At 58.8% G+C, this 22,468-nt stretch overlaps 1 protein-coding gene across 9 annotated transcripts in view; it reads right to left on the reverse strand.

Annotated features, from left to right (window-relative positions):
• The window catches only part of ELFN2 (extracellular leucine rich repeat and fibronectin type III domain containing 2), a 53,832-nt gene that overhangs the window by 30,262 nt on the left and 1,102 nt on the right, over nt 1–22,468 (reverse strand). For 4 of the 9 annotated variants that reach the window (XR_004955855.1, XR_001599074.2, XR_004955854.1 and 1 more), the window contains exon 2: nt 14,284–14,448. The exons of 4 other annotated variants lie outside the window; for them this stretch is intronic. The gene's annotated coding sequence lies outside the window, so the exon portion shown is untranslated. Of the gene's footprint in view, nt 1–14,283; nt 14,449–16,921; nt 22,037–22,468 lie in introns of those variants that run through there. One more of the 9 variants, XR_004955852.1, reaches the window with a different exon arrangement.

Raw genomic sequence — 22,468 nt, forward strand, 5'->3', positions numbered from 1 at the left:
TCCTTGCCTCGTCTCCTTTGCAGAGGGCTCTAAAGGGGATCGGATGATGGATGGCATCGGCCCGGAAGTGCTTTCACAGCCATAAGTCGCTACACACCTGGCGGGGACTTTTCATACCAAAGGAGTTGAAAACTGAGGCTGAGGTTAAGTCTTCCACTCACCCATTTATTTAATACCCCTTCTCAGGCCCTGAGGCCTGCGCGGGCATCCACGGTGATCAGGACAGTCGTGGCGCTGCCTCGAGGAAGCTCGCAGCTCAAAGGGGGTTGTGCAGAAGACCAGTAACTGCAGGAGGAACGTGGGGAGCAGCAGGGCTGCAGGACGAAATGGCCTAGGCTGGGGAGGAGTGTCTAGTAAGGCACCGGAAAAAGGGTCATCGTGTTCTCAGGCCCGTGGGAAACGACAGGAACCCAAAGAGCCACGCCAGCTAGCAAAGGGGGCCTGCTACCTCCACAAGCCAACGAGGACCCTCTGTCCCCATTTTACAGATGAGAAAATTGAGGTCCAGAGAGCGAGCGGAAGCCATCATGCCTCAGATCCTCCAGCTCTTGGGCAGCCAAGCCGGTCATCTTTGGGCCTCTTGCACCTGCTGAGGCCCCTGGGAAGATTGGAAACAGTTTCTAGAACCTTCGGCCTCTGAACTAAGGGCCCAGCTGCTCTGATAGCATCCAGGTCGGCCACTCGCAGACACAAGAAGAGCCACAGCTACAGGGTGTGCCAAGCACACCCTGAGCCATCAGGAAACACGGCAGCAGCTGAATCTGAAGGAATCACTGACAACAGCCCGAAGAAGCCCTCCAAGGCGGGAGCTGCTGAATGAGAGTCGGGAGGCCGAGAGGCCGCTGCCCGAGGAGGCGCTGAGGTTTCCCGAAACTACAGAAACTACACCGGGCCGGGCCGGGCAGCCTTCCCTTTAATGCATGCAAATGAAGGGCATAAATTTCTGCTTACTTAACTTCACAAATGTTAACAAGCTCGTAAAAAAATAAGTTATTCTTCCTCGGCCTCGCAACACCCTTCGTTTGTTTAATTTTGTTTCTCCTCCCTCCGTGGCCTCCTCTGTGAGAGAGGAAAATCTGCAGATTTTGGTGTTTCTGTGCCAAGTGGGTCTGCCCATCCCTCCCTCCACCCCGCCCCAATGAAGCCAGACAGGGAAACCCCCAGAAAAGGGATCAGAAGGGCCAGGGGTGAGCCCTGCTCCCGTCCCCACAGCTGTGTGGCACTGGGCTCTGACTTAACCTCTCTGGTTTAATTGCCTCATCTACCAAGCGGGAATTGCGAGTGCACTCTCCCTGCCTCAGAGTTGGTGTGAGGATCAAACAAGATAATCCCAGTAAAGTGCTTAGCTTCCTCCTGGCACAGAGCAAGCCCCCAGTAAATGTTAGCCACTCCTTATTATGTAAAGGAGAGTTAAATACCCCCCAGTTAATCCATTTGTAGAGTGTGCCTTCTGGGGCAAGCTGGCAGCTCCAAATGCAGCCTGCGGAACAGTTTCATTGGCCAGCTCAGTATTGATACAAATCCCAGTCTGCTGCCACCAGACAGACCCGGAGCCCTGGCATTTACCGCGGGCCCCACCATACCCTATTGCCTTACTGGAAACGCAGGCACACCTTCACGTGACCTGGCCTCTGTGGGTATCTGAGTTTGCCACCCTCCCAGTTTATGCCTCTCGAAAGCTGATCTCATGGAATGCGTCGTTAGGCCCAGTTGACAAATAAGGAAACTGAGGCTCACGGAAGGGCAGCCCACAGAGTCCCGCCACCCGTCCCAGCCCGTTTTCTCTCCTGAGCCCCTGCGCCATCAGGCCAGCTTGAGAGACACCTCCTTGGCACACAGAAAAGCGAATGGCCTGTTAGCCAAGTGGGAGAAAGACAGTGCTCGGCCTCCATGGGGCTCACCCAGCACATTCCGTGACCAGGTGGGAGCCGAGTACGAGTCGGGGCCTGCCCTGGGCTTCCTCCAGCCCAGTGACAAGTACGCCAAGCCACGGTGGCACTCCCGTGTGCCAAGCCCCACCAGAGCCCATGCAAAAGATGGGAAGTGAGGGTTAGAGCTGGTGCATTCTCCTCAGGCCCCTCTATAGCCTCCACCTTGAGTGCACCTCAAGTTCAGGCCACTTAATCCTTCCTCTCCTGCGTCTCAAATCGCCCCTCCATGCCCTGCCCCAGGCAGGTCTAGCCATTGGTCCATTCTTCCTACTGAACAAAGCATGGCTCCCAGCAGTTCAAGAACTTTCCCAAGCTCCCACCAAGCCAAGAGTAGCTGGGTGGGGACCGGAACCCAATTCTCAGACATCCCCGTCCTCTCTCCCTCCAGGGACAGCCAGCTGCTGCAGGTGGAGAGGGTGGAGCCAGGGCCTTGGTGGGCGGGGCCATGAGAGGCAGGGGTGGGGCCTGGCAGGTGGGGGCGGGCTGAGACAAAAGGCTGGATCTTCCGTCCAGGTCCTGGTTGCTCTGGCAACAGGACTAATTAATTCCAACTCAGGCTCCATCTGTGCCTTGGCTGGATGGGCGGTTTGGGCTCGCGGGTGTTTGTTTTGAAGGAAGGGGAATGAAGCGGAGGAGCTAGGAGGCTGCGGTCCCAGGAGCTGGCAAGGGGCTGACACCCCCTCCTTCACACGTAGCATTCCCACCTGACAAGAAGAAACAGGCTCGGCCACTAGAGACCACTTCAGACTTCCTCTCCCAAAGAGGCGGCTCATCCCAGCCCAAGGAGCGGACAGCAGTGCCTGCGGTGTGCGCGCGCACACACACACACACACGCCAAGGAGTACACAGGCTCCACAGTGAGAGAGCCTTGGGTTCGGATGCCAGCTCAGTTTTGGGAGTCTCAGCTTCCCCAACTGCAAAATGGGCAACACTGCTCCACTCAAAGGGCTCTCAGAAGTATCAGAAAGCTGTTCCCGGAGCAGGGGCACCTGAGGAGTCCAGCCTGTCCTGGGGTCGCAGAAGGCTTGGCCGAGGGCGATCCTGGTCATGGAACCGCCCACACAGTAACCAGAGGGTGGCACTTTTGAGGAACTGGAATGAGGCCAGGAGGACTGGATCATGGCACGGTGCTTCTGTGAGAGGCAGGAGCCCCCGAGGCTCAGTCAAGTCCCAGCAGGTCTCAGAAGCCAAAGGATTCTGGCTCTTAGCCCACGGACAGAAGGGAGCCAGTGACATGCTGGGGAGCTCACGCCTATGACAGAAGGGTACAGAATGAACCAGAGGGGTGAGAGTGACAGTGAGTATGATGGTGAGCGATGCCCTCTACGCAAGCGAGGGCAGCGGAGTGGACAGGCAATGGGACGATTTGAGAGCAGGGCTTGATGGCCTACAGGTCGAGGATGGGAGGCCAAAGGTGAAGTTCAGAGATGACTCCCAGGATCCAGGTGGGAGTCTGAGCAATAGTAGTGGCCATCCTAGGACAGGGAGCCTCAGGGAAGGAGCAAACAGGCCGGGGCACAGAAAGACAGAGTCTAGTGTCGGGTGAATTGACTTTTAGGGGCCAGAGGAACACCCCAGAGGATGTGTCCAGTCAGAAGGTGGCTATCCCCAATGCCCAACAGTCAGAGGGAGGACGCGGCAGAGGATGGAGCCTTGGGCATCCCTGCACGGGGCTGCGAAGAGGAGGCAGGGGAGGGGAGGCATTGCCCACAGAGCAGGGGCTGAGGACCAGGTCGGAAGAGAGTGAACACTGGTACTCAGGAGCCTGCCCCGCGGCAGCACTCGGAGCCAGACCATCTGGGTTCAAATCCCAGCGGCTACACCTCGCCAACTGTGAGATCCTGAGCAAGTCATTCCCCCTCTGAGCCTCAACTTCCCCATGTGTAAAATGGAAATAAAAGCGATATCTACCCCCCAGAGGTTATTATGAGGAGGGCTGTCCCCCTGGAACCCCTAGGCTCAGCCCCAGAGATGCAGGATCTCCAGGGATCAGCTCCTTCAGGGAGGGGGGCAGGCCACCAACCTCTGTTGAGCACCTACTCTGCACCAGGCATCTCACATGTGGTAAAGACCATCCAGGGCCGCGATCAAGGAGGCTCTGAGTCGGATGGCCCAGGCCGAATCCCTGGTCTCTTACTTACTAACCATGGGACCGGAGAAGGCCCCTCACCTCCCTCAACCCTGGCTTCTGTGAATGTGAAATGGGGATAATGAGGGTACCCACCCATGGCTCATAGGATTGTTGTGAGCATAAAACATGTAAACACGTGAAGCATCGGTCACCTGCCTGGCACACAGCAAGCACTAAGAAATCATCACTGTTGTTACCAGTACAGCCGTTGTTACCGCTGCTCCCTATAATAACCCAGCAAAGGAATGTGGCGATCACCATGTGACAAATGAGAAGGACAAAGGCCTCATCAGCCCTAGTGTCCAGGACCTGGACCAGCCACCAACTGATCATAGAATTCCCCCCTCTCCCACAGGATAGAGCCATGTGAGATTACCTTGGTCTAAACCTTGCCCTGGCTGCTCCGAGCTGCATGACCTTGGACGAGTCACCTCATTTCTCTAAGCCTCAGGTTTCTCCTTTAAAAAATGAGGGTTCTTATCCCTTACCATCATCTGAGGACTGAACAAGGTAACACACAAAAGGTGTCCAGCTCAGGAACCGCACACGGTAGGTGCTCAATAAACGATAGCAGTTATAATCGGTGATTGGATGGGAAGGCCCGAAGGAACCAACGAATGCAGACAAGCACTCGCAGTGGGGTCTTGTGTGCGATGCCTCCCGGAGCCACACGAGCACACCCTCAGAGGCGCTTCAGCCTGGAGAGCCACCCCCAAGTGTACCCTGCCCCCCACGTTTCTCTACCAGGGCCCCCAACCGTGTTCCCGTCCGCGCCCGCCCACCCACCCCTGCCAACCTCTGCAGCGGCCACACAGCCACACGTGCCCCAGCCCAGCCCCGTGACCAGCCAGCCAGCCTCTCCCCTTCCCCCGCTCTGCATCTGCTCAATTAGGGAAACTGGGGAGCCAGAGAAACAAAGACTTAATTTCTGAGCTAATCAGCCTGCCTCATACTAATTGCCATCCTCCCGGGCATTAGGGCAGACTTCCTGGGGGAGGCAGAGGGGGAGGCTGGTCCCCGGGAAGGACACCCCCTTCCCTCAAAGCCTGAGTCAATACAGGGACAAGGGGGATAGGGGATCCAGGAGGCCTGGACAGATGGGATTTCAAGGTGGGACTGTGTGGATGTGGCCAGAAGCCGGGGGCACAGAATCAACTGGGCACACAGCAGGAAGTGTGCCTGAAGGGGTGTCCCTTGGGCTGGCCTCACCCTCCCAGGGCCCCCCTCCTGCCCCATCTGGGAGGCAGCCCCGGGCTGGGGGAAGGCCTCAGAACAGGGGCCGCAGTAGGTGTCCAAGTCACAGCTTTGGCAGAAAGATGGACAGATGAATACTTTTAGGCTAGAAAATCGAACCATGATCAGAGTGAAGCTTTTGGATCATTACCTACTGTGTGTGAGTAAGCGTGTGTGTGTGTGTGTGTGTGTGTGTGTGTGTGTGTGTGTTGCATGTGTACACATGTGCACAAAACAAGAGAGCTCAGGACTGGAAACCAGGAGGCCCAGAGTCAATTCCCAGCTCAGCCCAGGACAAGTCCCTGCCCTTTGAAATTCAGACTTCACCGTGCGAGAGTTGGTGGGAATGATGTCACTTATTCTTCAGCAAATGCTTACGGAGCACCCACTACACGCGCTCCGGGCTCTGTGCTGGACTCACAGGCTCAGCTGCAAACAGATGCACAAGGTCCCTGTCCTCCTGGCTTCCACCCTGGTGGGCAAGCCAGCGAGTCAACCTGTAAACTGGTCAACAGAGCGCGGGATGGAGAAGGGCGCTGTGCGGGGCGCTCATGCTCCAGGATGCGGCCAGGGTGGCTGGGACGGGGCTGAAACTTCGATGATCTGAACTCACTGTGGGCCCCAGTACAAATCCCTTCCCCTCTCTGGGCCTCGGTTTCCCCATTTGCACAATGAAAAAATAGGATGCGATGGTCTCCAAGGTTTTCCCCAGACCTCACAAGCAAGGATTCTCAGCTGATTCGCCATCGCGGGTATGTGTCTGTGTGCGACACCAGGGACTATGGTGAGCCGGCATGTGCGTGCACGCGCGCGCGCACACACACACACACACACAGCTGACCACCTCCAGGCCCTGAATCCAGCTACGCAATGAACACACCTGGTGATGAGAGGGGCCGGCAGTGCCAACCTCTCCGAATCACGGGTTCCCAAGGGTACACGCTCACTCCACTGACACAGGGCACCCCTTAAACTGCCACCCTCTCACCCTGTCACGGTGCCATTAGAGATACCCCCCCCACATACACACACGAAATGCCCACTACGTCCCCAAATTCTCACAACAGCCCTGCCAGGTAAGTACTGTTACCCTGAGGTGCAGACGGGGAAACTAAGGTTCGGCTGGGCCAAGCGACTTACTCTGTAAATGGTAAGCTAGCGACTTAAATCTGACCCGATCCCAGGACGCCACACCTACCAGGTGCCAGGATGACTCCAAAAACCACGCCCTGGGCTCAGACTAGGGGACCGGGCTGGCCCAGGCCCTGTCCAAGTACCACTCTCTGTGGATTAGCACGGGCACTCCACACGGCAAGAAGGTTAGACGGACAGCCTGTGAACCGACGGCCCAGGTTCAAATCCTGGTCTCACCACTGACTCACTGTGTGAGCCACCCCGTGACGTGGGCCCTCTCTGTGCCTCGGTTTCCCCATCTGTAAAATGGGGGTAATGCTATTTTATTGGATTGTCGTGAGGATTTAATTTCTGTAAAGTTCTCAGAACACAGCCCGGCACATGGTGCTTCTTAGGTGTTAATAAATAAAAGGGAAAAACGATCGATTCCCTTTGATCGTATGGACAGTCTGAGAACTGGGGCCACGGAGGGTAAGGGCCAAGAGCTGAGACTCAAAGCTGGACCCAAGACTCCCTGCCTAGTGCTCCCTTCCTACATCCCCAAGGTATCTCCAGCTCAGCCAAGAGATGAAGAAGTCCCAGGACTAACCAAGGCTCGGGTCCTAGAGGGTAGAGAGAGACCCTATGGAGGCTGAGGAAGGTGCGGGGGGACATGACATGGGACAGGAGCGCAAGGACAGGCTGGCACTCACGACTCTGCCCCATCCTTAGCTCCAAAAGGCCCAGGCACTCCTGTGGCCACATGCTGACATAGCTCCCCTTGGCGCCGAGGGCCCAAGGCCCAGTGGTCCTGGGACACAGCAGACCAGGAAGGGCGAAGGGATGGAGTGGCCTCCTCGCACCTGCTACAGCTGACCCAGCTGCTGGCATTCTGCCCCAGGCAGCCGAGGGCTTCCTGGCCTGGGACCCCCACAGACCTCTCCCCCCAAGCCCTCAGCCAACAGCTGGGAGAGGAATCCAGACATCCACACGCATCCTCAGAAGCAGACCCCCACCAAGGAGCCTGCGCATGTCACAGCCCACCTGGCTGGAAGTCATGCACTGCTGCTGAAAGTGGATAAGCCGGCCGCCCACGACATGGGACCCCACGCCAGGTGGACGGGGCAGCTCCCACCGTGCCTCAGGGGAGATGTTTGGGGCGTGGAAGGCACAGGTTCAGGGGCCCGGTGAAGGGCTTAGGCAGCGAGGCCAACCCCACATGGCTAAAAACAGCTGGGGTGCTCATGCTTGCAGAGGCGCAGAAACATGGCAAGAGCCCTGCCAGTGATGGGAGGGGGCAGCAGCTTGTCCCTCTCACGCCCCCCCCCCACACACACAGGGAGCACGTGTCAGCTTCCTACTTAGAAAGGGGCATATACACCCATACATTTTTTCTACGTGTATGCACTCTAACACACAACAAATACACACGAATCACCCAGGACACACGTGCACACCCAACTTTAGCCTACCCACTTCCTCATGGGGCCCCTTCCCCAGGGAGGGACCAGAAGACTTCCCAAAACAGACAGGGCAGGCCAGAGAGATGGAGAGAGATGAAGACAGAGCGAGAGGCAGAGGCAGGGTAAGAAATCTGGGCCCGGACCCCCGGGTGACCCCGCTCAGAAGCACCCACTCTGGGCTGGCCCAGGCGATGTGGAAAGTGAAAGTGCCCAAGCCGAAAGCTGCGGGACCCGGATTCTACCCTCAGCCCCGCCACTTACTGCGGCGTGACCCTGGGCCAGCGCCTCTCTGGGCATCGCCTGCCCGTGAGAGCAGCAAGTGGTCCTGACACCCCGCCGAGGCCCAGCTCCAACCCCGCCCCACACCCCTCAGCATCTGGAGCTGCCCCGCAGGCTCAGATGGTCCCTAAAGACTGTTCCCGCATCCTCGAGCTTCCCCTGAATCCAGCACCGAACGTCCGTCCGGTCAGCGGCCATCTCAGCCAAGCCAGGCGCCCACCTCCCAAAGCCTTTCCCCTGCCATCGGCCCCGGCGCCAAGCAGAGAGGGGAAGAGTAGGGCAGGTTCAGGAGACAGTCACTGACGTGTGTCCGCGGAGGAGGGGTGGACGGATGGCGCCTTCCCGCATAGTCTCACTAATCCTCACGGCCCTCGATCCCACGTTACAGATGAAGGAGCTGATCTGCCTGGAGCCGTGCAGCCGTCCGAGGGATGAATGGGCTGGCGTGCAACCCGCGCTTCCTACTCCAAAGCTCACCAGCTCGTTGCAGCTCGTGCGCAGCCGGCGCTGAGCAGAGTGGGAAGAGCCCGAGAGGCAGACACCCCCACGTTTCCTGACCCAGCGTCCCAGGCCTTGGGACCCTAGGCCACAGCCTGCCTCCAATAGCCAGAGAGGTGGTGGCTGGAATGGCCACGGAAGCCCCGCCTCCCTGCTCCCACCACCAGGAAACCCAGCATCGAGTTGAGTCCACATTTACTGAGCACTCGCTGTGCGGCAGGCACAGCATCAGTGCTTTATAGGGTCGACCCAGGAGGTGGGTGCTACTTTCATGCCCATTCTACAGATGAGGACACTGAGGCACACACGGGTGCAACAACTTGTCATGGGTAGACTCGGGAGTTGAGCCCAGGCCTGGGCCCACGTGCTCGACCACTGTGTCACCACATCTTACAGACCCAGGAGGCTCTCGGGTCTGACCCAGCGTCCCCAGGCCAGCACCCCAGAGTGTCTGGCAGACACAGCAAAGGCCTTGCTTCCAGAGCTTCTGCTTAGCTGGAGGGCCCCAAAGCCACCATCGTCTGGGGCACCTGCTCTCCTCCACTGACTCCTCTCTGGGGCCCAGCTTTTCCCAGGATGCTCGGGGTGTTTGGTGAGCCCCCATCTCTGTCCTTGAGGCCCCGCCCTGGGTAGCAGGGGAAAGCTCTGTCTTCCCACAGATCTCAGGTTGCATTCGGAATGGCAGGAGCTAGGTCCCAGCTTAAGGCCCAGAGAGGGCATGGCACTAGCTAGGGTCGCACAGCAAGTTGGGAGGGAGGAAGGAGCCCGATAGCCCTTGTCTCCATCCCATGACTCAGCCAGATCCCACCCTTCCTCCTGTGCCTGTGAATACTGCAGCTGGAATGGCTGAGCTGTGACCCAGTGTGGGGGAGGGGATGGGTCTAGGGTTTTCGGAAGCTTCTCGAACTCCTCAGGTATTATCAACCATGCAGACAGACCCTGGCAGCCCGGAGGGCCCGCTGTGTACAGGTACTCCTCTCTCCAACCCTCCCTCCTGTAGCCCCTGCCCCGAATCCAACCCCTTCCCAATCCTCAGGGACTGCCTCTTCCAGGAAGTCTTCCCACAATTCATGGAGGTGCCACTCAGTGGGACTGTCCTCTCCTTTCACATTCAGGGAGCAGATTGAGCCTGGAACCCCGACAATGCCTCCACCCTCAAACTAGGGCTCCTGGGAGTTGAGGTTCTTTCCCTTCTCAGATAGAGACTCCCTGAAGTCAGAGCTGTGTCCCCCTCAGACATGGATCCTGATGGCATGGTTTCCCCCTAACCCCCTAAGACTAGGGGTTCCCTAAAGACAGTGTCGCCATGCCCTCCAGAAAGTCATGAGAGTGGACAGGACTCCCACTTCCCACCTCCCGCACCTCCGGCCACACAGTCACCACTCCAGAGTACAAGACTCTGCCCCCAGGGCACAAGCAGGACCCCAGGCCATGTGTCAGCCCCCTCCTCTCACCCCGCCCCACCCCCCGCCAGTGCCCCTCCAGGCCTGGCTCGTACCAGGCAGGCTACCCCGCCCCCGGCCCCCAGCTTATCCATGAATCCCACCTCTGTTGGTCACCACAGACCCCCCTTTCTCCTCCCCAAACAAATGGAGTCTTGAGAGAGACATTGGGACGACTGCACACAACGCGAGATCTATTCCCTGGGCTAGCATGGCTGCCAGAAGTGGCGGGGAGGGCACCCAGGCTGAGGGGAGCAGTCTGTCCATTCCGCACGCCCTCGAGGTCCAGCCTCTGAAACCAGGGCCACTCTAAGCTTCGTCCTGGGGCCGGGACCAACAGTCCACTGCCTAGGTACCCCCAGGACACCCCCGTCCCAGGCACCTCTGTGTTCTCTCTCCTCTCCTGACACAGTACAGCCAGGAGCCTCTCTCTGTTCTACAGAGAATTTCCTCAAACCTGAGTATCATCATCTGTAAAATGAGCACAGTAACTCCCACTCTGCATGCAATGCTGCGACTGAAAAGGGCTCCGGACAGGAACGTCCCTTGCACAAAGCTGGTTCCCAGTTAAAACCAGTTTCCTTCTCTCTCCTTTCTCTTTTTTTTTTTTTTTTTTTTGGTTGTGGGGGTCGGGGGCATAGCTGGGGGACAAGACAGGCCAGGCTGACAGAGCAGAAAAAGGCCTGTCCCAAGCACTTAAAATGTCCCCTATTCAGAAGTCAAAATCTCAGATCCCTCAGGGATGGGCCATGAGGAGGTTTTCCCAATCTGGGGAGGAGGCCTTGGAGCCAAGCCTGCAAATCAAAGCTCAAAGCCCACTGCCTCCAAGAAGCCAGCCAAGATTATTAAGCCAGCCAAGACATTATCTCCATTTTAAGACAAGTAAACTGAGACCCAGAGTGGCTAACTAATTTGCCTAAGGTCACACAGCTATTAAACAGATGAACTAGTCCCTTTTCACAATTCAGGCTGCTACCAAAAGCTCTTCCTTATGGCAGGAGCCTCCCCAACAGAAGAGCCTTTCTGTGGTTTTGCCTCTGTTCAGAGTGAAGTTCAAACTCTCTAGCCTGAAATTCCAGGTGCCCCAACAGGGCAGTGTAGTGCAACAGAAAAAACACTTGACCTGAAGTCGGCCCAACCTGGGGTCAAATGCTAGGTCTGCCACCTACGTCCGGCTATGCGTCCACAGGCAATTCACCAAGCTTCCCAAGTCCCACATTCTTCATGCAGTGAACAGGAATGACAAGGCTGGCCTCCCAGGGCACTGGCGGGGTCACCCATTCACGCATGCACCACGTATTTATTGAACATCTACTATGTGCCAGGCCCCCATTCAAAGCACTTGGGATAGAGCCGGGAACGAAACAGAAAAAGCTCCTGCCTTTATAACTAATACTCTACAGTCGGTGACAAGCAAATAAACAAAACGGCATCTGGTTGCGTCAGGGGCTGTAGGAAAACAAAGCAAGAGAAGGCCTGGAACATGGAACGCAGCGGCCGGGGGGGCCTCCCTGAAGAACCGACAACAAGCAGGAGTAGACGCAGCCGTGCGACACGCCCGGGAAGCGGCCACGAGCAACACCTGCATGCAGCCCAGATCTTATGACCCCAAACCCTACGCTCCTGCCAGCCTTCCGTGGGCTCGCCGCACACAGAGCACTCACTACCACTCCCCCATCCCGTCCCAAGACGACTCTGATGGTTAGAAAATCTCTTCTTGGGAGGAACGGAGGTCTGCGCCTGTTCGGTCCCACTTCTGCCCTTTGGGGTCAGCCAGGGCAGCCCTCTCCCCTCATCCCCAGCTCGACCTGAGATGCGAACAAGATTGATGCGTTCGAAAGAACAGCCGCTGCTCCAGGCAGCACCTCCGAGGCATCGGGCCCTGTGCTCTGACTCTATCCCCCTGCTTCGCACCGGGGAGGGGAGGGAGGGATCCTTGTCATCCCCACTGTACGGATGAAGAGATGGAGGCCCAACAAGGCAAAAACGTGCCTAGGGACACCCACCTCGACAGTGGTGCACTCGGGATCTGAACGCAGATCTTCGTCACTGGAAAGACAGTCACCCTGTCTGCCATCCCCCTAACCCCTCGGATAGCTCTCGTTTGACATCGTTTTCAGTCCCTTGCCTGGCCTGTCCCCTGGTGCTGCTGAGTAGGTTGACAGGACGGATGTCCCCTAATCTGTTACTCCCAGAGTACCACCAGCCACTCACCTGACACCCTGGGCACTACGAAGGAAGCCAGAAGGAAGGGGGCTCAGGCGACGGCTGGGGGGACAAGGCCCACCTGATTAAAGCGCACGGCCAGGCCCCTGGAGCAAGCAGCATGGGGGGATGGGGGCCTGGGACAGTGTCCAGTCACACCTGGTTCCAGTCACACCTGGTTCCACTCGCTACCCCAGGCCCCACTTCCTGCTACCTCCGAGTCAGCTCAATATGTCCACCACTCAAGGGTCACAGGGAGAAGGGCACAATAAGGCAGATCTCTGGTGAGAGGGCACTGCCGTCCTCCCCGGGCATGTGAGAAAATCATTTTAAAATCAGTTTTTAAAAGGAATTATGATAGTGGTGGTGGTTACCACTGACTGAGAGTCTATTGAGTGCCAGGGACCACACCGGCAGCATCACATACATTACTCCAGGCGACAGCGACCTCGAGGGGCATGCGCGTCATCCTCATCTCACAGATTGGGAAACCGAGGCATGGGGTCATACAGCCCCAAGTGCCAGAGCCAGACGACTCTAAACGGGGTGTCAGCAGAGGCTCCTGGGGGAGGATTAGGCCTGGTTGGACACCTGGGGGGGCAGGTTCCCCAGGGTTAAATCCCAGCCCCCAGAACGTGCCCACTGTGTGACCTTGGGCAAGCACAGCAAATATGAAAGACGAGGATGAAGTTAGTTGGGGGAAAGGAAGAAACACGAGTCTAGACAAGGGACCTGTACTGTCAAAGGAGGGAGAGGGCTTGAGGAGGCAGAGGCAGGAGAGGCTGGTCACAGAAGTGGGAGGGAAGGACAGGCGAGAGGGGACCTTGGGAGGAGGGACACCGATGGGGTCTCTAGGCCAGCCACACGGATGAGCAATGGAAGTGGGGAGCACGGCTCGGACCACCCACTGTGTCTCACTGCCCCCTTCGGCCTGTGCCAGCGACACCAAGTCCACGGCAGCAGCCCCTCCCCCGCCACACCGCCACCGACCCCTCTGAGCACCCGCCACCACCACTCTGCCCCTGCACAAGCCCCCTCCACAGCACCCGCCACCAGCCCTTCTGGGGACCTAGACACCCCAGCAGCCACAGCCCCTCCACGTGGGGACCACCGCATCTTAGAAATGCATCTCCCTCTCCTTAGCAACCACCAACGCTGGGCCAGACAGCAAGCCTCCTCCCCTGTCTCCTCCTCTCCATAGAGACCACAATGCCACAGAGGCGGTCCCTCTCCACGGCAACCGAATCACTCAGCGCCTGCCCGGACAACAGCTCCCTCCACGTGGCCACCACCAACACAGCCTCAGTGACAGCAAGAGCTTAGGTGACAGCGACAGCCTCAGCCTCTCCTTTCCGGGGCAGCCACCAGCCCTAGCCAGGACAGAACTGCCTTCTGGCCTGTGTCAGACGGCTCATTCTCCCTGCTGCCTCCAAAATCCAAGACGCTGGATCGGGTATTGATTCTGCCCCACGTTTCTCTTGCTCCAAACTCACTCCCAGCCCCTCAGCCTGTTCCTCTCTACAATAGCAAGACCCCCCACCTAAGGGGGAAGAGGCCATGTTCTCCCAGGCCATTCCCTGGAAGCCAGCCCCCACCCCCAGCAGGTGCCCCTAGCCCTGCTGGGGTGCAAGCGGGCCTGGCTAAGCCTCTCAGCTGGGTGAAGGGGCAGGAGTAGGGTCTCTGAGCCAGCAGCAGCTTCCTCTCCGCCCTCCCCAGTGGACCAGTCCCAGCCCCCAAAAGGCCAGCCAGACACTCTACCAGCTGCCTCACAGGCCCTGTAGAAGGGAAGCTGGGGAGGGGAAGAATGAGGGTGCCCACAGCTGGGGGCAGGGCTGAGCAAGGCTGGAAGGGACAGACAAGAGGCAGAGGCTGGGCCATGTCACGGGTTTGCAAGGCCAGGTCATGTGAGCCTGGCTCACATACACACACGCGCGCGCACACACACACACACACACACACACACACAGTAAAAAGGACCCTGTCCTTACCAGATGTCTGTGGGCAAAGGGACCCCTCCAGCCAGCAAGGCTCTGTCCCTGGCCTGGTTTCAGGGAGGTCCCCACGGCAGCAGAGGTGGCAGCAGCGGTGGCAATGGGGTCTCAGGTCCTGGCCCAGCTCAGACAGCAGCAGCTCCTCACCCAAGTCCTCTCCTTCTGCAAGGAGGCGAAGGGGAGAAAGGGGAGGGAGGGAGAGGAGAGGAGAGAAGGAGAGGGAGGGGGACAGCAGGAGGGAGGGAGGGAGGAGGGGAAAATGCTGAAGTCTTGAAGGGTACACTCACTTCTTTCTTAGGTTTCCCATGGCAACCGAATATACCACAAATGAATATCAGTGTGCGAGAGAGGGAGGAGATGGAGGGAGGGAATGGAGGCCGATGGAGGCAGAGATGGAGCGAGGTAGAGGCAGGGAGATGGGGGGGGCAGGAAGCGTGATGGGCCGAGAGAGATGGAGGGAAACGACCTCGAGACCCGGATGGAGGGCTAGGGGCTCCCCGACCCTACTGCGCAGGATTCAGCGGGGAGAAGAGGCACCAGGGGCCTTGCAAAACCCCTCCGTGGCCCCTGGGCAGGAGGAGCGAGCAACAGAAGGGGAGAGGTTCTGGTTCTGAGAGCACAAGGGCCCTCACTGCCCCCCAACCCCGCCCATGTCCTCACGCCCTGCTGGGCCCCGCAGCCTGGATGTTCCTCCCAAGTCACAGTCCAGCCCCACGCCTCACTCACAGTCCTGGACACACACACCACACCCAGGTGGGGTGGCCACACACACCCTCACACTGACCTAACGTCCAGTGCCCCCCACACGGCTCTCTCCTTCCTCGTGACCGACCATGCCGCCCTTCTGCCGGTCACCCCAACACCAACACAGTCCACTCCCTCTACGGCTGGGCCCGACCCCCTCCGCTGCAGAAACAAGCACCCCGAAACCCCTCCCCCGGCGTGCCCACAGCCTGTGCCCCACTTCCCGCCAGTACACCTGCCCGACCTCCACCTGCAAAGACGCACACACTCCCAGGCAGACGGGCCTGGCCGAACCCTCCCTCCATCTGAGCACGCACATGCAGGCGCATACGCTCATCCCCTTCCTGCGGAGGCCCCTCTCCCTGTCTGGCCCTGCACCGCCCCCCCCCCCACCAGCCCAGATGGTATTCCTGGCCCTCCCCAGCAGGCAGGGGCTCACACCTCAGCCCCCTCGACATTGCCATTCACAAACATATGCAGCCCCACCAGAGCTGGCAGCCAGCAGCAGCCACAGGCTGGAAACGCACCGCGGGCCCCGGGCCGCCCCAGCTCCACTCTCGGCGCCCAGAGGCAGAGGACGAGGCAGCAGCGGGCTTGCTCCTCCGAAGGGCGCCCAGGCCGCGGGAGGGAGGCTCGCCCAGAGCTGCCCGGCTCACACTGGACCCTAAGCCCAGCAGCCAGCAGGGACAGGACAGCACCCCAGGTTGCACACTACACCTGCACCCAGAGGACACCAGGACAGCAAGGACACACCAGAATTTCACACTCCCTCAGACACACTTATGCACACAGCCCCAGATGGGCTGTACACAGAGGCCCACAGAACCCAGACGTAAGGGCCCCCCCCCCAACACGCAGGTGCCAACGTGCCTGGGGACACTGCACAGACACAGGTCAACACACCCACGGAAACGCACTGGCTCCCATGCACCGTGGACCGCCTGACACGCACGCGCGGGTTGCGCTGTACACGCCCAGACCACCCCGCCCACGGCTACAGGGGCCCGGACGGCCTCACGCGCCACAACACACATGCCCTAAGCATGTCCCCACACATGGGGAACCAGTGCCAGCCCCCCCCACCATACACGTGACCACGCCGGCACACCCTCACGGCTCCTCGGGGCATTTCCCAGCCGTGTGCCTCCGTCGCGTCCACACCCACCCTGCACGCACGCCCTTGCCGACCACTCCGCGGGCCCTCGCCCCTGTCATCCTTTCTGCCCCTTTCCCCCAGGTGCAGCTGGGGACCCGCCGCCAGCCCCCGCCCCGCGCCGGCCCAGAGACTGTGAAATTGGCTTGAGAATCAGGGGATGCGGCTGCAAATTCTAAGCACAGGGAAGTAAGGCGGAAACGCGCCCGCCGGCCGCGCGCGGCGGGAGCATCGCAAAGCTCCGGACAGCTGGGCCCAGGACCCCGCGGGGCCGCGGGCCGCAGCGCAGGCAGAGGGCGGGTGGCCGGGGCTGGGTCCCCACCGCCCCCGCAGCTCCCGCCCACCGCGCCCGCCCGCCGCTCCTGCCGCCTGGCTACAGCGCACCAGCCCAGCCCCCCGGGAAGCGCACCGGGGACCGACACACCCCGCGGTCCGCTAGACCTGCATCTGTCTCGGGCCAGAGCGCCCACTGGATAAACGGATAAATGGCTCCGGCCTACACCTTCAGCGACTCTGCTGCTTCGCCTCCTCCCGGACGCCTTCCAGGCTCTCCGCCCTTCTCCGACTTCTCTACTCCCACCTCCACCCCCGCCTCTGGACTCTGCTCACGCGCACAGCCGCAGGCTCGGCTCTACCCGCGCCCTCGCATCAGGAGAGAGGAGAGGGCATGGCTCCGTCCAAGATGCCGGCGCAGGCCCTCCCCCGGCTCGCTGTCTCTGCCACATTTCATGCCTTTACCAGCTGTGCAGCCTTGAACCAGTGGCCACAGACTCTGCCTCTGTTTCCTCCTCTGTGCAACAGGAATGATGCAGAGTCGTTCTGAGGATTGAATGCGGGACCCTTTGAACAGGCTTAGAACGGCTGCCAGTGAACCAGAAAAATTATTCATCAGTATGAGTATCAGCCTGGATCTTGCTGCCCTGTCACCCGAGGCAAGGTACCTCACTTACAAGGAGCCTCACTTCGCTGAGCCCAGACTTCTCTGGAAAATGAGGATGGCTTCGCTGTCTCCCGAGGTGTGTGGGAGGAGTCCAGAAGATCCCTGGGAACAAGTAGCAGCCTTACTGCCTGCCACCCCGAAACATGGGTGAATTAATCTGGAAATGCATTAAAATGCAGGTTCCTGGGCCCACATCGACCCTACTGAATCAAAATCTCAGCAGGCAGGGCCCAAGAACCTGAATTTAACCACCACCCAGAGACTCAGGGACTCCGTGAGAAAAAGGATAATGCTCCATTTTTTAGTCCAGAGTTTACGGTCTCGTGCGCCGATCTCCAAACTACGTTCCAGACTCATCTTCCCAAAATCCACTCCAGGCTTTCTGACCTCCAACCTGGATCCTGTGTTCTCTCCACCTGGCCTGCCCCCACCCACAGGCAGGCTGGACCTCTTTCGCAATCCTCCAGCCAAAATTAAACAAGATAATAGAGTGTTTCACCCTGTGGCTGGCACATAGCAGGTGTGCAATCATGGGAGTCCTGCAATGCCCTGAGCAGAAGCGGTTCTCACCTCTGTGCCCACTCACCAGCCTGCAGCACCAGCCCCGGACCCCCCTTGTGGGGTTACCAACTAAGGAGAACCACTATCAGGCAAGCCCTACTGTGTGCAGGCCCCATGCTGAGCACTTGACAAATGTCCCATGTGTCTGTGTCTCCTCCAGGACAGGAGCTCATCTCCGGTTACCTCTGGGTGAGACGTGCTTGTCGGGATGTGTATGTGAGTGTGTATGTGCACCAAGGGCAAAATGCATTGGTCTATCCTCAGTAGCATGCGGATAAAAGGAAGTTGTTCCACAAGTACTATTTGAGTATGGGGTTGAGAGACAGACAGGAAATGGATAAATGAGCAGGGCTCTGACCCGCCCACGTGCCCTCCCAGGTAATGAGAAGGGTAAAGAGGAGAGGGAAGACATGCCAGCTCCACAACCTCTATCTCCCCGAGGTCTAGGGAGAATTGTGGGGGGAGAGAGATGATAGAGACAGGCCGAGGACGGAAACTGAGTCAGGCCTGAGTCCTGAGTCTTGGAGCTGGGCCCAACGCAGACTGGTCAGGCAGCCCTTGGGATTGCTCCCCACTCCCCCGCGAGAGAGGAGGTGATGCACGAAGAGTCACACACACAGACACGCACACGCACACCAAGCTGTGCCCCGTCCCCTCCCCAGTGCTCTGCACACAGTAGCCGGGGGGCAGAGAGCTCCCAGGCCCTCCTCACACCCTCGGGCCCCCGCCTGGCTCCAGGAAACAGGTTCTGCGCATTTCTGGTGGTGAGAGTGAAGGATGACCAGGGAGGGGAGGAGAACACACACTCACACCACAAGACCCACTCCGGGGAACCAGAAATGAATCAAGGAGACAGATGGGAAGGGGGAGGGAATTCATCAAATTGACACCTACTATGTGCCAGACGCAATGCTACACACTTGACATTCTCTTACATAACCGACCTAGAGGAGGAGTTAGGAGTTTGGTACCACGATCTGATCCCCACTTTACACTGAGGAAATGGGGCCTTGTGGAAGTGAAAGCGAACTTACCCCGAAGACAGATACATCAAGGAGGAAAACAGGTAGAATTTGGACCCTGAGCCCCTGCCCTTTCCATAAGTGAGATGGGGAGAATGCGGCAAAGTGGTCCGGGGGGCTACAGCTGAGGCCACGATAGACTCAGGGCCTGGGGAAGATGGTGATCTGGGAGCAGCGTCCCCTGTACCCCCCAGGGGAGCCCCACAGAGAGCCCGCTGCGCACCCCCACTGTGCAGGTGCCATGGGAGAGAATAAAAGAGCAGGCTGCTGGAATGTCACAAGTCCTTGGGCGGAAGGGGCTCAGGAGGAATGGGGAGAGGGCCCGAGACCCTCGAGCCTTTCTTCCTCTCTATCCCTGCGGGTCCCGCCACAGCCACTGCTTCCCTCTGGCAGAGTCGCTGCCCTCATCGAAAGCTAATCAAAGCACAGCCCAGAGAGGTCCCTCAGCAAGGGACACACCCAAGATGGGAAGATCCCAGGGCAAAGAAGTTCAACAACCAGTGGAGCTGATGTGAGCGTCCTCTGTGGAGCTTCCAGTCCTTGTCCTGCCGCTGTGTGGCTCTGAGCTGGTCTGCAACCTCCCTGTTCCTTGTCTGGGAAATAAGAGCAGCTCCACTGTGGATGGCTTGGCGGGGCTCAGGGACTGCCGCTTATACAAGGCTGCACACTGGGTCTGGCTCTCAGACTCAATGAATATTAGCTAATATCGTTATTATTATTATCATCTCTATAATTATTGCTGTCAGCAGCACCATATAGCCAGAGCCCTTCCAGTGCCACGTGGCTCTCTGGGGTCTCCCTGGGGACTGTCTGCAAAGCTGAGGAGGAGTAGGAGGGGGGGGTCTATTATTCTTATCCCCCAAGACACATCTCCAGTAATAATGACAATGCCTCTGCCCCAGGTGCTAATTGAGCCAGAAGAAGGTTAATTTAATAGGGGATCGGGCTGGGACAGCAGGAGGCAGAGGACTGAGTTAACCTTCTGGACTATTAACGCTGCCCCTTATTAAAAAGACTTGGGCTTTGGGCTTCGAGGCAATCCTGCTTCCTGGCCGCCTGCTCTGTACAGCAAACTGGCACAGCCGATTGAGGGGAAGGGAAGAACAGTGGCAGGAAGGAGGACCTGGGCCCAGGGGCACTGTGGCTGGAATGGGCGAGGGTAACCGTGATGGGCATTCTCATACTCACTCACTCGGCAAACCTGCAAAGCAAGTAGCCTTGTGACAGTCAGAGAGGATGACCCCCAAGTCACATGTGGGACGAAGAAGAGGTGCCACTGGAACTAGCTCTATAGACCTCATGGGACAAGGGAGCCCCCATGGGGGAGCAGGCGCCGACCCCACCGAAGAAGGCTTGGCAGCTGGATGTACCCATTTCTGTCACTATCCATTCCTGACTATCTCTGGATCTTGGGAAGTGAAAAAACAAGTGAGTACTGGACTCAGAGTCAAGGGCAGCCTCTCTTGTAGCCAATGACCTCTCCCCCTTGGGACCCTCGCCCTAGCAACTCCCACTCCCACCTCACACAGCACTCTGTCCCTTCGTAAAATGAGAGTGTCCTAGGGAAGTGACCTGCCAATCAAATGTGTCTCCCTGCACCCCCGGAGCAAGGGTTGGAGAGAGATGGAATTCTCACTAAGGAATGAACTGACAACAGCTTACTTTACCCTCCCAGACCTCAGTTTGCTCATCTGTCAAATGTCCACATAATAGCAGCCAGCCTGCCAGCCTCCCAGGACTGCTATGAGGACCCAAGGAAAGAAAAGAAAGTTCTTTACAAAGTCAGACTTAAACTAAAACAGCGGGGTTGTGGGAGAGGGGAGGGCAGCTGCCCTGGGCTGGGGGATGGGAGGCCAGGGCATGGAGCTCACATGAACCGAGCCCCCATGTGTGCCAGGAACCCGGCCCAGAGGCCCACTGTCTCCTGTAATCCCCCCTCACCCCTCTAACCACCCCCCCAAGTAACAGGTGAGAAACTGAGGCTCAGAGAGGTGACGGGGAATGCCCGAATCACAAAACACCAAGAGTGACGACCTGGGATCAAAACCAGAAGTCTCTGGCTCCCTGGCCGCGGCCACTTTCTGCTGTCACAGGAACTTACACACACTCAGTCACGAGTACACATGTGCCCAAGGGTGTGTGCAACCTGGCTGGGACAGGGCCCAGAACAGGCCCTAGTGGGGGCGTGGACAGGGGGAGCTGAGAGGGGACTCGCATGAGGGGCAGAGGAGATGCACTATTAGGGGGGCAGGCCGTAAAGAAAGGGGCCCCACAGCGCTCAGGAAATGGGGCCTCCTGGGAGCGACCACTCGCCGTAAAGCTCCATCCCTCCCCACCTCTACCCTGCACAACACAGGGGACAGGACCACTCAGCCACTCGCGCAGCGACGCCTCCCACACTCCCACTGACATCACACATCCTGGCTGGTGGGGGTGACCCCGCACGCTGCTGTCCCAGTGACGTCACCGGCAACCTGGAGCTGATGTCACAACCAGAGGTTCTCGCTGATGTCACACACACACACACACACACACACTTTTCCCTGATGCCCCCTTCAATTACTTCTCTGTCTTCCTCCCCAGGGGGGCCAGAGCCCAGAGGTCCCACCCACGTACCCAGCTCCAGGACACACAGGAATTTGCAGACAACACCTACGTGCGTGTGAGCGTGCGTGCATTCCCTCATAGGACACACATTCACACGCATGTGCAGGCCCACATGTCCTCACGGTGGCCTAGACGCATGTCCCACAGGTGCCTACAGACCACAGGAACAGGCGTGTGAGCCAGGCACACACACGTCTACACATGCAAGTACTCCAGCTCCCATGATGCAGCTCCCGGATGAAAATGTCCCTTGGCCACTCGAGCAGGCAGTCTGGGGCCTGCAGCCTCCATGACATTCCTCCAGGTGTTGCCGGCACCTTCTCCTCCTCCGCCTTCTCTCCCACAGCCCGGCCTGCTGACAGCGGCAGCCGCAGCCTCCAGACACACACACACTCCAGCCCAACACCTGTGTCTTTCAGCCAGGGCACCAAGCAGTGCCCTCCAGAGGCAGTCGCTGGGGTGGGAGGAGGCCAGGGAGGATGGGACACAGCAGGGGACCCTAGAGCTGCAGAAAGTGCCCTGGAGTACCCTGTCCTCCCTAGGTGAGAAGGGTCAATGCCACCCTCCCCATCCCGTCTCCCTCCTTGGGCATGCCTGACACGCGGCACCCTGGCTGTCTCTGTGCTGGACAAGCTCCCCGAGCACCCATACACACATATTCCAGCTCTGAGGAGACTCTGCTAGACCACAGACAGTGTGTGTGTGTGCATGTGTGTGTGTGTGTGTGTGTGTGTGTGTGCAGAGCCCTGTGTGCACACACATCCCTCCCCACGTGCACACAGCTCCCCGCCAGCCAACACGCCCACCCCCCTGCCCCCTACACTTCCAGTTACTGGAGCCCACACACACACGCACGCACACACACACACACACACACACACACACACACACAGCCCGGCCATAGCCCTGGCCCTGCCAGAGCTGCAGTCTCTGCCGATTTCTGCCGCTTCTCTCAGCCGCCTCCCTGCTTGCCCCACACCAGCTCCAAGGAGAAAGGGCGAAGCCTTTGCTAGCGTCCCCCACCCCTGCGGTCTGCCCCACTCCTGAATTCCGGTCCTCTTACAAAACCCATCGCCCTCCTGCGGGGAAGGGGGGTGAGCCCCACCCCGCCCGCCCTCCTCCTGGAGCTGTCACCCAGCACCAATCAAATCCCCC

Source organism: Rousettus aegyptiacus, unplaced genomic scaffold, assembly GCF_014176215.1.
Source record: "Rousettus aegyptiacus isolate mRouAeg1 unplaced genomic scaffold, mRouAeg1.p scaffold_m13_p_2, whole genome shotgun sequence".
Taxonomy (NCBI): Eukaryota; Metazoa; Chordata; class Mammalia; order Chiroptera; family Pteropodidae; genus Rousettus; species Rousettus aegyptiacus.